This window comes from Rhipicephalus sanguineus, chromosome 7, assembly GCF_013339695.2.
Source record: "Rhipicephalus sanguineus isolate Rsan-2018 chromosome 7, BIME_Rsan_1.4, whole genome shotgun sequence".
NCBI lineage: Eukaryota > Metazoa > Arthropoda > Arachnida > Ixodida > Ixodidae > Rhipicephalus > Rhipicephalus sanguineus.
The window spans coordinates 169,969,394-169,980,886 of NC_051182.1; positions in this window are offsets into that span (position 1 = coordinate 169,969,394).

Here is an 11,493-nt window from a genome sequence, read left to right on the forward strand (position 1 = left end):
CTGCTACGTAACCCTGACGGTCTTTACCAATTCAAGGTCATGCCCTTCGGTCTTTGCAACGCTCCAGCAACCTTCGAGAGAATGATGGACACGCTGCTTCAAGGATTTAAATGGTCGACGTGCTTGTGTTACTTGGACGACGTGATCATCTTCTCACCCACTTTCGCCACACACCTTGAACGCCTTTCGACCATTCTATCAATATTCCGACAAGCTGGCCTCCAGCTCAATTCCTCGAAGTGCCACTTCGGTCTTCGTCAAATTACTGTGTTGGGCCACCTCGTTGACGCTTCCGGTGTACGACCAGACCCGGCCAAAGTCCGCGCTGTAACGAACTTCCCCGTTCCTCGCTCTGTCCATGATGTTCGCAGTTTTGTGGGCCTGTGCTCGTACTTCCGCCGTTTCGTGAAAAACTTTGCGGCACTCGCACGCCCACTCACTGACCTTCTGAAACAAGACGTCCCGTTTTGTAGGGGTCCTCTCCAAGCTGACGCCTTTTCTCAGCTAATCACCGCACTAACGACACCACCTATTCTTGCACATTTTGACCCAGATGCTCCTACAGAAGTGCGCACAGACGCTAGTGGTCACGGCATCGGTGCAGTATTGGCCCAAACTCAGCGGGGCACTGATCGTGTTATTGCGTACGCAAGTCGGCTCCTCTCGAAGTCTGAACGCAACTACTCTATAACAGAACGGGAATGCCTTGCCCTTGTCTGGGCGGTTTCAAAATTCCGCCCTTACCTGTATGGCCGCCCATTCCGTGTCGTAACAGATCATCACGCGCTCTGTTGGCTTTCTTCACTGAAGGACCCTACTGGACGACTTGGCCGGTGGGCGGTGCGTCTTCAGGAGTACTCCTACTCGGTTGCCTACAAGTCTGGACGCCTCCATCTGGACGCCGATTGCTTGTCTCGTTACCCTGTTGAAAAGCCAGACGGATCGGTCATCCAGCCTAGCCCCAGCGTCATGTCCATGTCTCAGTTTCTTCAGATTGGGGAAGAACAACGTCGCGATGCTTCCTTGCGATCACTCATTAGCCGTCTCGAATCTGCCCCTAACGACGCGTCACTCCGCATGTTCGTCCTCGTGAATGGCACGCTGTACCGTCGTAGCGTTCTGCCCGATGGCCCCGAGTTCCTTCTCGTCGTGCCTAAACATTTGCGTTCAACGGTCCTGCATGAGCTTCACGACGAGCCCACTGCCGGCCACCTGGGCATATCTCGCACGTACGACCGTGTCCGGCGCCGCTTCTTTTGGCGCGGTCTCGCCCGGTCCGTTCGACGTTACGTGGCCTCCTGCGATAAATGCCAACGTCGGAAGCGTCCTGCCGCACCCCTGCTGGACTCCTTCACCCGATCTCCATCCCTACCGAACCTTTCTTCCGTGTTGGTGTAGACCTTCTCGGCCCTTTTCCTGAGTCCAACTCTGGCAACAAGTGGGTCGCCGTTGCTATAGACCATGCGACCAGGTACGCCATCACTTGAGCGCTCCCCACCAGCACTGCTACTGACGTTGCCGACTTTCTGCTCCACGACGTCATTCTACACCATGGCGCTCCTCGTCAACTGCTCACCGATCGTGGCCGCGCATTTTTGTCACGAGTCATTGACGATCTTTTACGCTCTTCCTCAACGCAGCACAAATTGACCACTTCCTACCATCCCCAAACAAATGGCCTCACCGAGTGCCTAAATCGCACTCTCACGGACATGCTCTCCATGTATGTCTCATCTGACCACCATGACTGGGACCTGGCGCTACCTCACGTGACCTTCGCTTACAATTCATCGCGTCATGATACCGCCGGTCACTCACCTTTTTATATGCTCTATGGCCGTGATCCGACGTTACCACTGGACACCCTACTTCCGGCTACTACGTCTCCGCCGAGCGAATACGCACGGGATGCTATCGCTCGTGCCGACCACGCGCGTCAGATAGCCCGCTCTAGGCTGTCGGCTTCACAAGCAGCCCAGAAGACCCTCTACGACAGCAGGCATGTCGACGTTCGTTTCTCGCCTGGTTCCCTAGTTCTCCTGTGGTGCCCGGTTCGTCGTGTTGGCCTGTCCGAGAAGTTGTTATCCCGCTACATGGGTCCGTATCGTATCGTCCGCCAGGTAACGGACGTCACCTACGAGATCGTTCCCGTTTCCGAGACTAGCCCGCCTGCAAACACGCCCAGTGACGTAGTGCACGTCAGTCGGCTAAAACAATACCGCCCTCCTTCCGAAGAACATGGTTAAAGCGCACCGAGACGGTGCTTTTACCGCCGGGGGTAATGCTACGTAGCTAACCCATCAAGAGCCAGACATTCTGCGTACAGAAGACGACAAAGAGGACTGGGCTGTCTGTCTGCTGTGGGTGCTGTCCTCCATCTTGCTCGATGCTGTGCACATCAGTGCAAATACACTTGTAAATAGTCACGCCTCGTGTCATTTTCCGTAACAATATGATGACGTATTCACACGTCATTGTCGCTTTGCATTGCCTCCGTGATCGGTCAAGGAGACCGCGCAAAACCGCGTTAGGTGCAGAACGCTTTCTGCAGCCGGTTTTGTGGACGCTGAGCACGGGGCCGACGATCAAGACGTCGCACGGGAGGGTTCTGAGATGGTGTCACACATGGTAAAAGGTAGCGCCTTTTCCATCCTGTGGCAGATAAGCATCATTTGCCAGCGGGAAGCACGCGCGAGCCATCGTCTCAGTGCGCGCTGTCCGCTGCTCACCGAACATCGCAGGCCCGACGCAGCAACGAAAGTCTTCGCCGCGGTCACGGAAGTGCTTGTTGCACGCAACACTCGTAGCCGATGGCTACTTGCCGGTTCTCAGCTTCACAACCCATGCTTCACGCAGTTTCTTGTTCCGCGGTTACCGGTGCAGGCTGACACTGGGCTCCGTTGCGTAAGCCCGGCACTCCGGCACCGAGTGGTAGAGCCCCATGTTCGTCGCCTATATAAAGACAGCTCGTTCAGGCCACGATAAGATTACCGACGGCCGACGCTCTGTTCGCCGCTATCAGTGCACAGCGTGTATCGCTTCTATTCTGTTTTAATTTTTCGGGCACAAGTTCACCTGAATTAAGAGTTTTGTCTTTAAACCACCGAATGCTGCCTTCTTCGCCGTTACGACCACGTGACTATATTGTCACGTGGAGGGGACATCGAAGACGACGGCAGTTGGCCTAATAAAGACGAAACTCTTTATTTGGTCAAATTTGGGCGGGAAACGAAAAGTCAAACCATCATCATCATCAGCCTGCGTAGCCCACTGCAGGGCAAAGGCCTCTCCCATGTTCCGCCAATCAACCCGGTCCTGTGCTTTCTGCTGCCACGTTATACCTACAAAGTTCTTAATCTCATCTACCCACCTAATTTTCTGTCTGCCCTTCACGCGCTTGCCATCTCTTGGAATCCAGTCAGTTGCCCTTAATGACCACCGGTTATCCTACCAACGTGCTACGTGCCCGGCCCATATCCATTTCTTCTTATTGACTTCAACTATGATGTCCTTAACCCCCGTTTGTTCCCTGGCCCACTCTGCTCTCTTTCTGTCTCTTAAGGTTACACCTATCATTTTCCTTTCCATCGCTCGCTGCGTCGTTTTCAATTTAAGTTGAACCCGCTTTATAAGTCTCCAGGTTTCTGCTCCGTAGGTAAGTACCGGTAAGATGCAGCTGTTATATAACTTCCTCTTGAGGGATAGTGGTAGACTACAATTCATGATTTGATAACGCTTACTGAATGAGCCCCATCCCATCCTTATTCTTCTAGTTATTTCGCTCTCGTTGTTCGGCTCCGCGGTTACTACCTGTCCTAAGTAGACGTATTCCTTTACAACTTCCAGTGTCTCACCACCTAACGCAAAGCGCTGTTCTCAGCCAAGATAGTTCCACATTACTTTAGTTTTATGCATATTAATTTTCAGACCTACTCATCTACTTTCCATATCCAGTTCAGTAATCATGAGCTGTAATTCGTCTCCCGCGTTACTTATCAATGCAATGTCCTCAGCGAATCGCAGGTTACTGAGATACTCTCCATTAACTCTTATCCCTAAGTCTTCCCAATCTAGGGCCCTGAAAACCTCCTGTAAACACGCGCTGAATAGCATTGGGGAGATCGTGTCTCCCTGCCGTACGCCCTTCTTTATTGGGATTTTGTCTCTTTCTTTATGGAGGACTATAGTGGCTGTGGATCCGCTGTAGATTTCTTCCGTTATGTTTGTATAGGCTTCGTCGATACCCTGATTCCGCAGTGCTTGCATGACTGCTGATGTCTCCACCGAATCAAATGCCTTCTCGTAATCTATGAAGGCTATGTATAGAGGTTGGTTGTATTCCGCGCATTTCTCTATCACCTGATTGATAGTAGGAATATGCTCTATTGTTGAGAAGCCTTTACAAAATCCTGCCTGGTCCTTTGGTTGATTGAACTCTAATGTCGTATTAATTCTGTTAGCAATTACTTTTGTAAATAGCTTGTAGACAATGCACAGTAAGCTGATGGGTTTGTAATTTTTCACGTCCTTAACGTCCCCTTTCTTATATGTCAAGATGATGTTGGCATTCTTCCAAGATTCTGGCAGCCTCCCCATCGAGAGACACTTCGTATACAGGGTGGCCAGTTTTTCTAACATAATCTCTCCACCGTATTTCAACAGGTCTGATGTTACCTGATCCTCACCAGCGGCTTTGCCTCTTTGCATTCCCTTTAGGGCTTTCTTTACTTCTCCTGTCAATGCTGGTGGGATGTCAGATTCCTCTGGGCTATTACTGCTTCTTACGTTATCATCCTGACCGTCTCGGCTGCTGTACAGATCTCTGTAGAAATCTTCCGCTACCTCAACTATTCTATCCATATTGGCACTGACCTTGCCTTCCTTGTCCCTTAATGCATACATCTGATTTTTGCCTATGCACAGTTTTGTCTTCATAGCTTTGAGGCTTCTTCGGTTCTTTAGAGCATGCTCAATTCTCTCCATATTATACTTTCTTATGTCGGCTGCTTTGCGCCTATTAATTAACTTCGAAAGCTCCGCCAGCTCTATTTTGCCTGTTGCATTTGACAGAAAAGTCAAACAACAAGCAATAAACTCTGTACTCTGACAGCCGCGATAAGAACGTCGGCCGTCGATAATCTGACCATCGGCGGAACGCGTCGTCTTTTATATAGCAGTCATCGAACTTTCCAGCGTTAACGCTGCTACTCGCGTAAGCTCTCGAGTAAACTTCACCATTCGCGTCTTGAGTATAATGTGAACAGAATGATGTCGAAGACTCGCGAAGCTTCCCAAACATTGTGACGCGGTCTGCGTTGAGCGTCACTAGCAGTTTTTGTGAGGAAACCCGAGTAAATTAAACTGACGCAATAAACGCGCGTTGCAGTATATAGCATCTCCATAGATCACCAACACCCAGTGGGCATTCAATCTCGCAGATTCTCCTGTTTTTTCACTCGTTTGCGCCTACACCTCTGATGAGTTGAGTCACCTTTGCGTGCGTCTTCAAGTAGGCAACTAACCGCTTTAAGGAAAAAATACGTAAGATCTTTTTTTTATGTTTTGTTGTTCTTGAACTGAGCACCATCATTATTACTTCTATCAATTATTCGTTTTCATTTGTACACCCAATTTCGCATTTTACCAAATAATTAAGATATCATACATGGTATTTTCATTTTGTGAAGCTGGTATTGGTGATACTACATATAATGTATTCTTGATTCATATATGAATTATCGGGATTTTTACCTTTCCGCTAAAATTGTGTATTTTCATGGGGCCCCTTCCTGACTTACTTGCGATATTGTGCATTTCTCCCCCCTGCTCCCGTCTGCAGTACAATTGGCCCTCAGGGTCTTCTAAATAATCACTAAAAGCAACAACCCGCGCCTCCCTACGGCTTCGATTTACTGTATATGGCTATGGGCCGCATCTCATTGCCCTGCAGACGCATGAGGTTTTTTTTTTTTTTTTGGTCGGCAAGTAAACCTACAATCCTTACACAAGAAGACGGTGAAACGAAAATAGCGGAGAAGAGTCGTGATGTCGCCGCAACATCTCATGGTTACATATACGGGAGCGGATTACCAGCGAGAGTGTATTCGCGTTTATGCTGCGAACGCATCTCCGCTCGTTTTTCTGGCGCGACCGACTGTAGACGGTGACGATCTTCCTCGGACTCAGTATCGTTGGCCGCATTCTCCGCTATTGCACGGCCTCAACTTCGCTGTCTGTATTTGCGTACTTCTCACGACGTCACTTCGCTTGTTCCTCCCGGCGTGAGCGTGATGCGCGATCTCACCATGACCTGTTTCTCGAAGTGCCCAGCGTAATACTGCATCAGTGCCATCTCACGTTTTCACCCTTCTCCCCTACTAGACTCCATTCTTGTAGACGTCAGAGCGCATACGCACGCGAGCCGGATATAGTAACTCCGTGATAATACATGAGGTAGAAGACAATTCGCGGCAAAGCTCACGCAAAATCTCTTTTTGGAGTTGTCTAAGTCATTAGTAAGCGTAGAGCTTTACTGTGAGTTGTGGCCTTCCATAGGAAGATGTTTCCGGGAGGCATCGGACTGACGTCGCTCAGTTTCTTTTGGGCTTTCGTGAGCGCCTCAAGAGCAGCGGCAGAAAAACGCGTCCAGTGACCATCGAAATACGAGTTTGGCACTAAATTTTTGCAAGCTGTAAATTCTCCTGGTATGTACAATCTTCCATGTCAGCTTCACATATTTTCGAAGAAGATGTGCTATTCAATCTGCAAGTATTTTTGTGCCAACCGACCACCCGCCCGTCCTTCTGTCACGCATAACGGTCATCACAATGAAGAAATGAGTGCAGAAAAATATTTGTTCTTCGCGTTTCTGGGTTTGAACCCAGACTTTGAAAGTGAGTGATATGTGCACTCAATGATTCTCATTTATCAGCGGCATTTAATGAACAAAGGGTAGTTCTTAAGCTTCCTTCGTATTTTGTCCGCATATGATAAACAAAGGGAGATTTAATGCGCAAGAACAGGAGCTTTAAAGTAGCCAGAAGCTAGCCATGGCTCCAACCTGAAAGTTTCGTCGCCAGACGTAATCGTAAAATAGCCTGTTTGGTGTAAGGTCAACGCTGGGCAACCAAGGGCAACGCTGCCTGAATTTCTGTCTTGTTTGCCTCTGTAGATCATATGCTGTTTGTTGCTTGACTATTTATTGACACCAGTTATATTTAGCATTTAATAATGTAAATAGGATCTATCATAGTGCAACGCTAGCATGTATGTCGTCTTTCCGTGCAAATATGTAATGTCCGGGCTCTATTTCTGTGGAAGCTGGAACTCGACACACTCGATATGAGTACAGACACTTTCAGATTTTTTTAATGCGCTCGAAAAAAAGTCTAATAATCGATTAATCGACAGAAAAACTCACCTTCTTAGGGATTCGTTGATTAATGGCTCAGGTGGTAAACGGTTAATCGATAATCGATTCAAAAGATTCTGCAACCATCCGGAGGATGGCGATGGATGAACGGTAATGAGTACTATACGCACACACGACTGACGTATGCAGACAAACGTCCTTCCACGAGTCGCTTTGTACACAAAAATAGGCACTTGACATCCTGCACAAATTCTAACGAATATGTATTGTTCTCAAAGCCACAAGGTTACTATTATTCACTCATATCCAATAAGTTCTTATATCGTGGTTCAAGTAATTCATCATTAATCAATGTGTCGGAGTTTAATATATTCATTTTAATGAATTGACTGAGAACGCATGAGGTGCTCCACCAAATATAATAAAGTTGAAAAGAATCAAATGAGTTGTTGAATATAGTGCACTATTTCAATGAGAGCTGTGTGTACTTGTAATTTATGCCTTTATGAGCCAAACTAATTCGAACTTTAACAGCATGCCTCATCATTTGACTAGGCTGAATCAGGTTGGGGCATCTCTCTGTGGGTTTAAATTTAAATCGCATTCTTTGGCCAGACGTGGGAAGAACATTGCTGCTTTATCAATTTGATGGAACACTGAAGACAAAAGTTTGTCAGCTAATGCAATTAAAGTGAGTTTTTAAAGCTGTCTTTATGATGTTCGCAATAAGTGTTGCGCCTATTAGAAACAATCAATGTTTCGTGCCACAAGTCCAGTGCTTTCACATCGATGTGACGTCACTGTTTCTCTTGTTTTTTTGGTAATACTGGCTCAGTAATATTTCCCAAACTTGCCATGTTGAACCATGTGCGTTAATTTTACCGACGAACAATAGAAAAAGGCCTTCGTGATTTATGACGTCACGGTAAACTGATGTGGTAAATTAGGAATTGTTCAGCCACCCGTCTTTTATGTTGCGTTCTTTATTATGATCACATTTAGACTTACCAGGACTCTTCTCACAGCCGTGCTTACATATGGGGCAGGGGGGGGGATGTGGCCGCCCCCCATTACCACCTAAAGGGGGGGGGCAATGTTTGCACTTTACTGTTACTTATTTGGACCAGTCCTGTCGCTGTTTAAAGAGCAGGGTTAAGGTTAAGGTTAACACAGGTTTTTGTCGATAATGGCGGCCAAACACTCCTGGTGTTGCATGCTATCAACTGTTTACTTCCTGTTGTTACTCCCTGAAAGCCAGGAACCAAAGCCAGTTCAATGTGAGTAGGAATTCATCTCTTCATTCTCATTTTTACTTCTATTGTCAAGCGTGTTCTCTATCGCAGTCGACCAACAGGGAGGGGGCGGGTTGGGATGCTTTCACGGAACTATGGCTCTTCTCTTGCTACAAAGGATATCGTACTGTAAAGGGACGTATGATTTACAAATATGGTTGGAATACTTTTAATTTTTCTTTTCTACGTAAAAGCTTGTTTCTTCGAAACTATACTTAACCCGTTTAATCAACCCTGCACGCTTTTAACATGTCCTATTTGCGCGAACATTCGCAACCACAAATAATGCGGCGCTACTGCCTCTCCAGGAACGAATGCCGTATAACAAAGGGATCAATAATCCTCTACCTATACGCAGTGCAGCTACAGATTTGTGCATCATACAGCCAAGCCTAGATTCATTTGCTATACTAGGTATCAGAAGCAGTCCTGCAAGTGTAAACTCAGAACATCTTGTTCTGCCCGCACGTTAGCATTATTTTTTAAAGCGAAGCTTTATATTGCTAGATTCGGGCTGAGCGCGTTCGTGGACCAAAATACGTGTACAATTTTTGGCTAACCGAATAAGTCGACTCATCCAGCGTTTCTGCGTCGAAGGAAAATGGACATGGCGTTAGAGTGCGAGAAAGGTTAAATGAGAGGCAAGGAAGCTCGAACGTTCCGGCACTCCGAAATTCGTTGCTCGAAAACGGTTGGAAACATCGAAGTGTGTTAACGTTTCTAAAAGGTGTTGTCTCTGGGAGCTGTAGTGAGAACAATGACAGAGGACGTGTGCAATTGCTTCCTCGCGGCCCCAGTGATCCCAGGCAGCACTGTCTGCCATTCCGATTCGGTAAGCAATGCTGTTTGTGAATGACACTCCAAGCCATAGGCGGCAGAGACTGTTGTTTCGGATCATGATAGTCCGGATGCAACTTGAAGTTGAAGTGACGGTTCCAGAAGACGAAGGCGGATACGCAGAAACCGGAGGTATTCCACATCGAGTGTGTTACATTACACCCAAGAGAACGAATCTTTGATGCTGCGTGGGTTCTTGATAGTTGAATGGCTTTCTGCACGCCAATTTCACGAGCATTCCTTGCAGAATTATCGGCATGTTCGTGGCCATCGATGCCACAGTGGCCAGCAAATCACTCAAAAGTTATGTACACATAGTAAAGTTGAATGTACACGGGGAAGGTCAAGGCACGTACCCAATGCACCCAGGAATGAGGTTAGCGCTGCACACAGTCAACGCCATGGCCTTACTTGTCTACTGGTGGCCATTACCTTTATCCCTCTTAATGGTCCTTCGCTCTGTTCACGGAGGCCACGTTGTTATATGAACATACTACACTTCTGACGTCGGAGCCACTGATAACGATCTTACATGTCGCATATGACTAATCTAGTTGAGCTTAACATATCATAGTGCTGTATACTAAAAGTGTTGCGGCACGTTTCGGTTGCAGCGCACACAAATTAATGCGCACTGCGTGCGCAAGTTCTGAGTACGCCCACCTTAAATTGTCTAATATAGCTCGCTAATAAACTGAACCACTAGCAGCAGCTTGGCTCTCACGCAAGGACTTCCCTGCGCAAGCACGCAGAGAAATAAAACATGCAGTCGGACACTTAGCGTGACATTACGCGGAGGAAAGCAGGTTGTGGAGAGGAGTGGAGAATTTTTGAGAGGTTGTTATCCGGGCGAGGCAGCGTCAACGGAGGTAGGCTTACCCATGGTGACACTCCCTCCTGGTTTTGTGTTTCCTCCATGAAAATCGGCTTCTTTAAGCGAATTGTACCTACGCGCTATCCATTACAGTAACATATTTCGTCCTTTTACTCCTGTATCACTCACCAGTAACGTTGTCAAGACCATAAAGTACTTGCCAATAGATATGGGAGGCGGAGAGAGAAACACTGACTTGATGTTTGTGGGGCTTGAACACTGGACCTTTCAGGTTCAAATCACCGCCGGTGCCTGAGGGCTCCCAGGTTGAGCTCCGGAATGTCGTAAAGCCTACGTCACATGAAAGCACTCTAATGTAGGGAGTGTTGGTGCAGCAGGTGCAACAACCAGTGTCACGCACTGCCCGGAAAATGCATCAGGGACCGAGTTGTTTACATCAGTGGCCAGTTATCAGTACTAGGTACCCGGCCCACAAGAAACCCTCTGGCACAAACGAAACACGTGTTATAATTTTGGTTGCCCGCATACTGACGACTAAGCTTGGTTTCGACATCATTACACTTCCCTAAATGTTCAGTTTAATAATATGCGTGCAGTGGAATGCTAGCCCGAACTTCACCTATGAAAACAACTGCAAACGACGGAGCGCACGGGTGCCGCGCTGTCCATATTTCTTTTGATCGCCTCGGTACATCCTGGAATGCGCGAAGTGACATGCCAGCGCACGGAAAGATATAGAACTACATGCAGCCTGCAGCCATACAGCAGATACATAGTGACCCATCTCATATATTTACGTCAATTTTGAATAGCTGCACGCATGCCGACGCTTTTGGAGTCGCTCGTTTTTCCGGAATTGTGTTGAGGAGCTCCTGATTCTCATTCCTTAAGGCATACTTTAGCAACATTTGCTACATCAGGGCATCGTTTTCGTAAATATAATAATGAAGGACTGAAGGCGACACCCTAAACAACATACGCGCTTCTTGTGAATCAAAAGGGAGGTCGCAATTCGCTTTCAGGAGCTTCAAGAATACGTCTACTGCACTGACATTATGCTAAATAAAATGCATGCGCCCCACCCCTGATGTACAACCCTTCGGGGGCCTTTCTGCTGTCAGAAATAAATAGATGATTGTGTGTTTGTTGATATATGT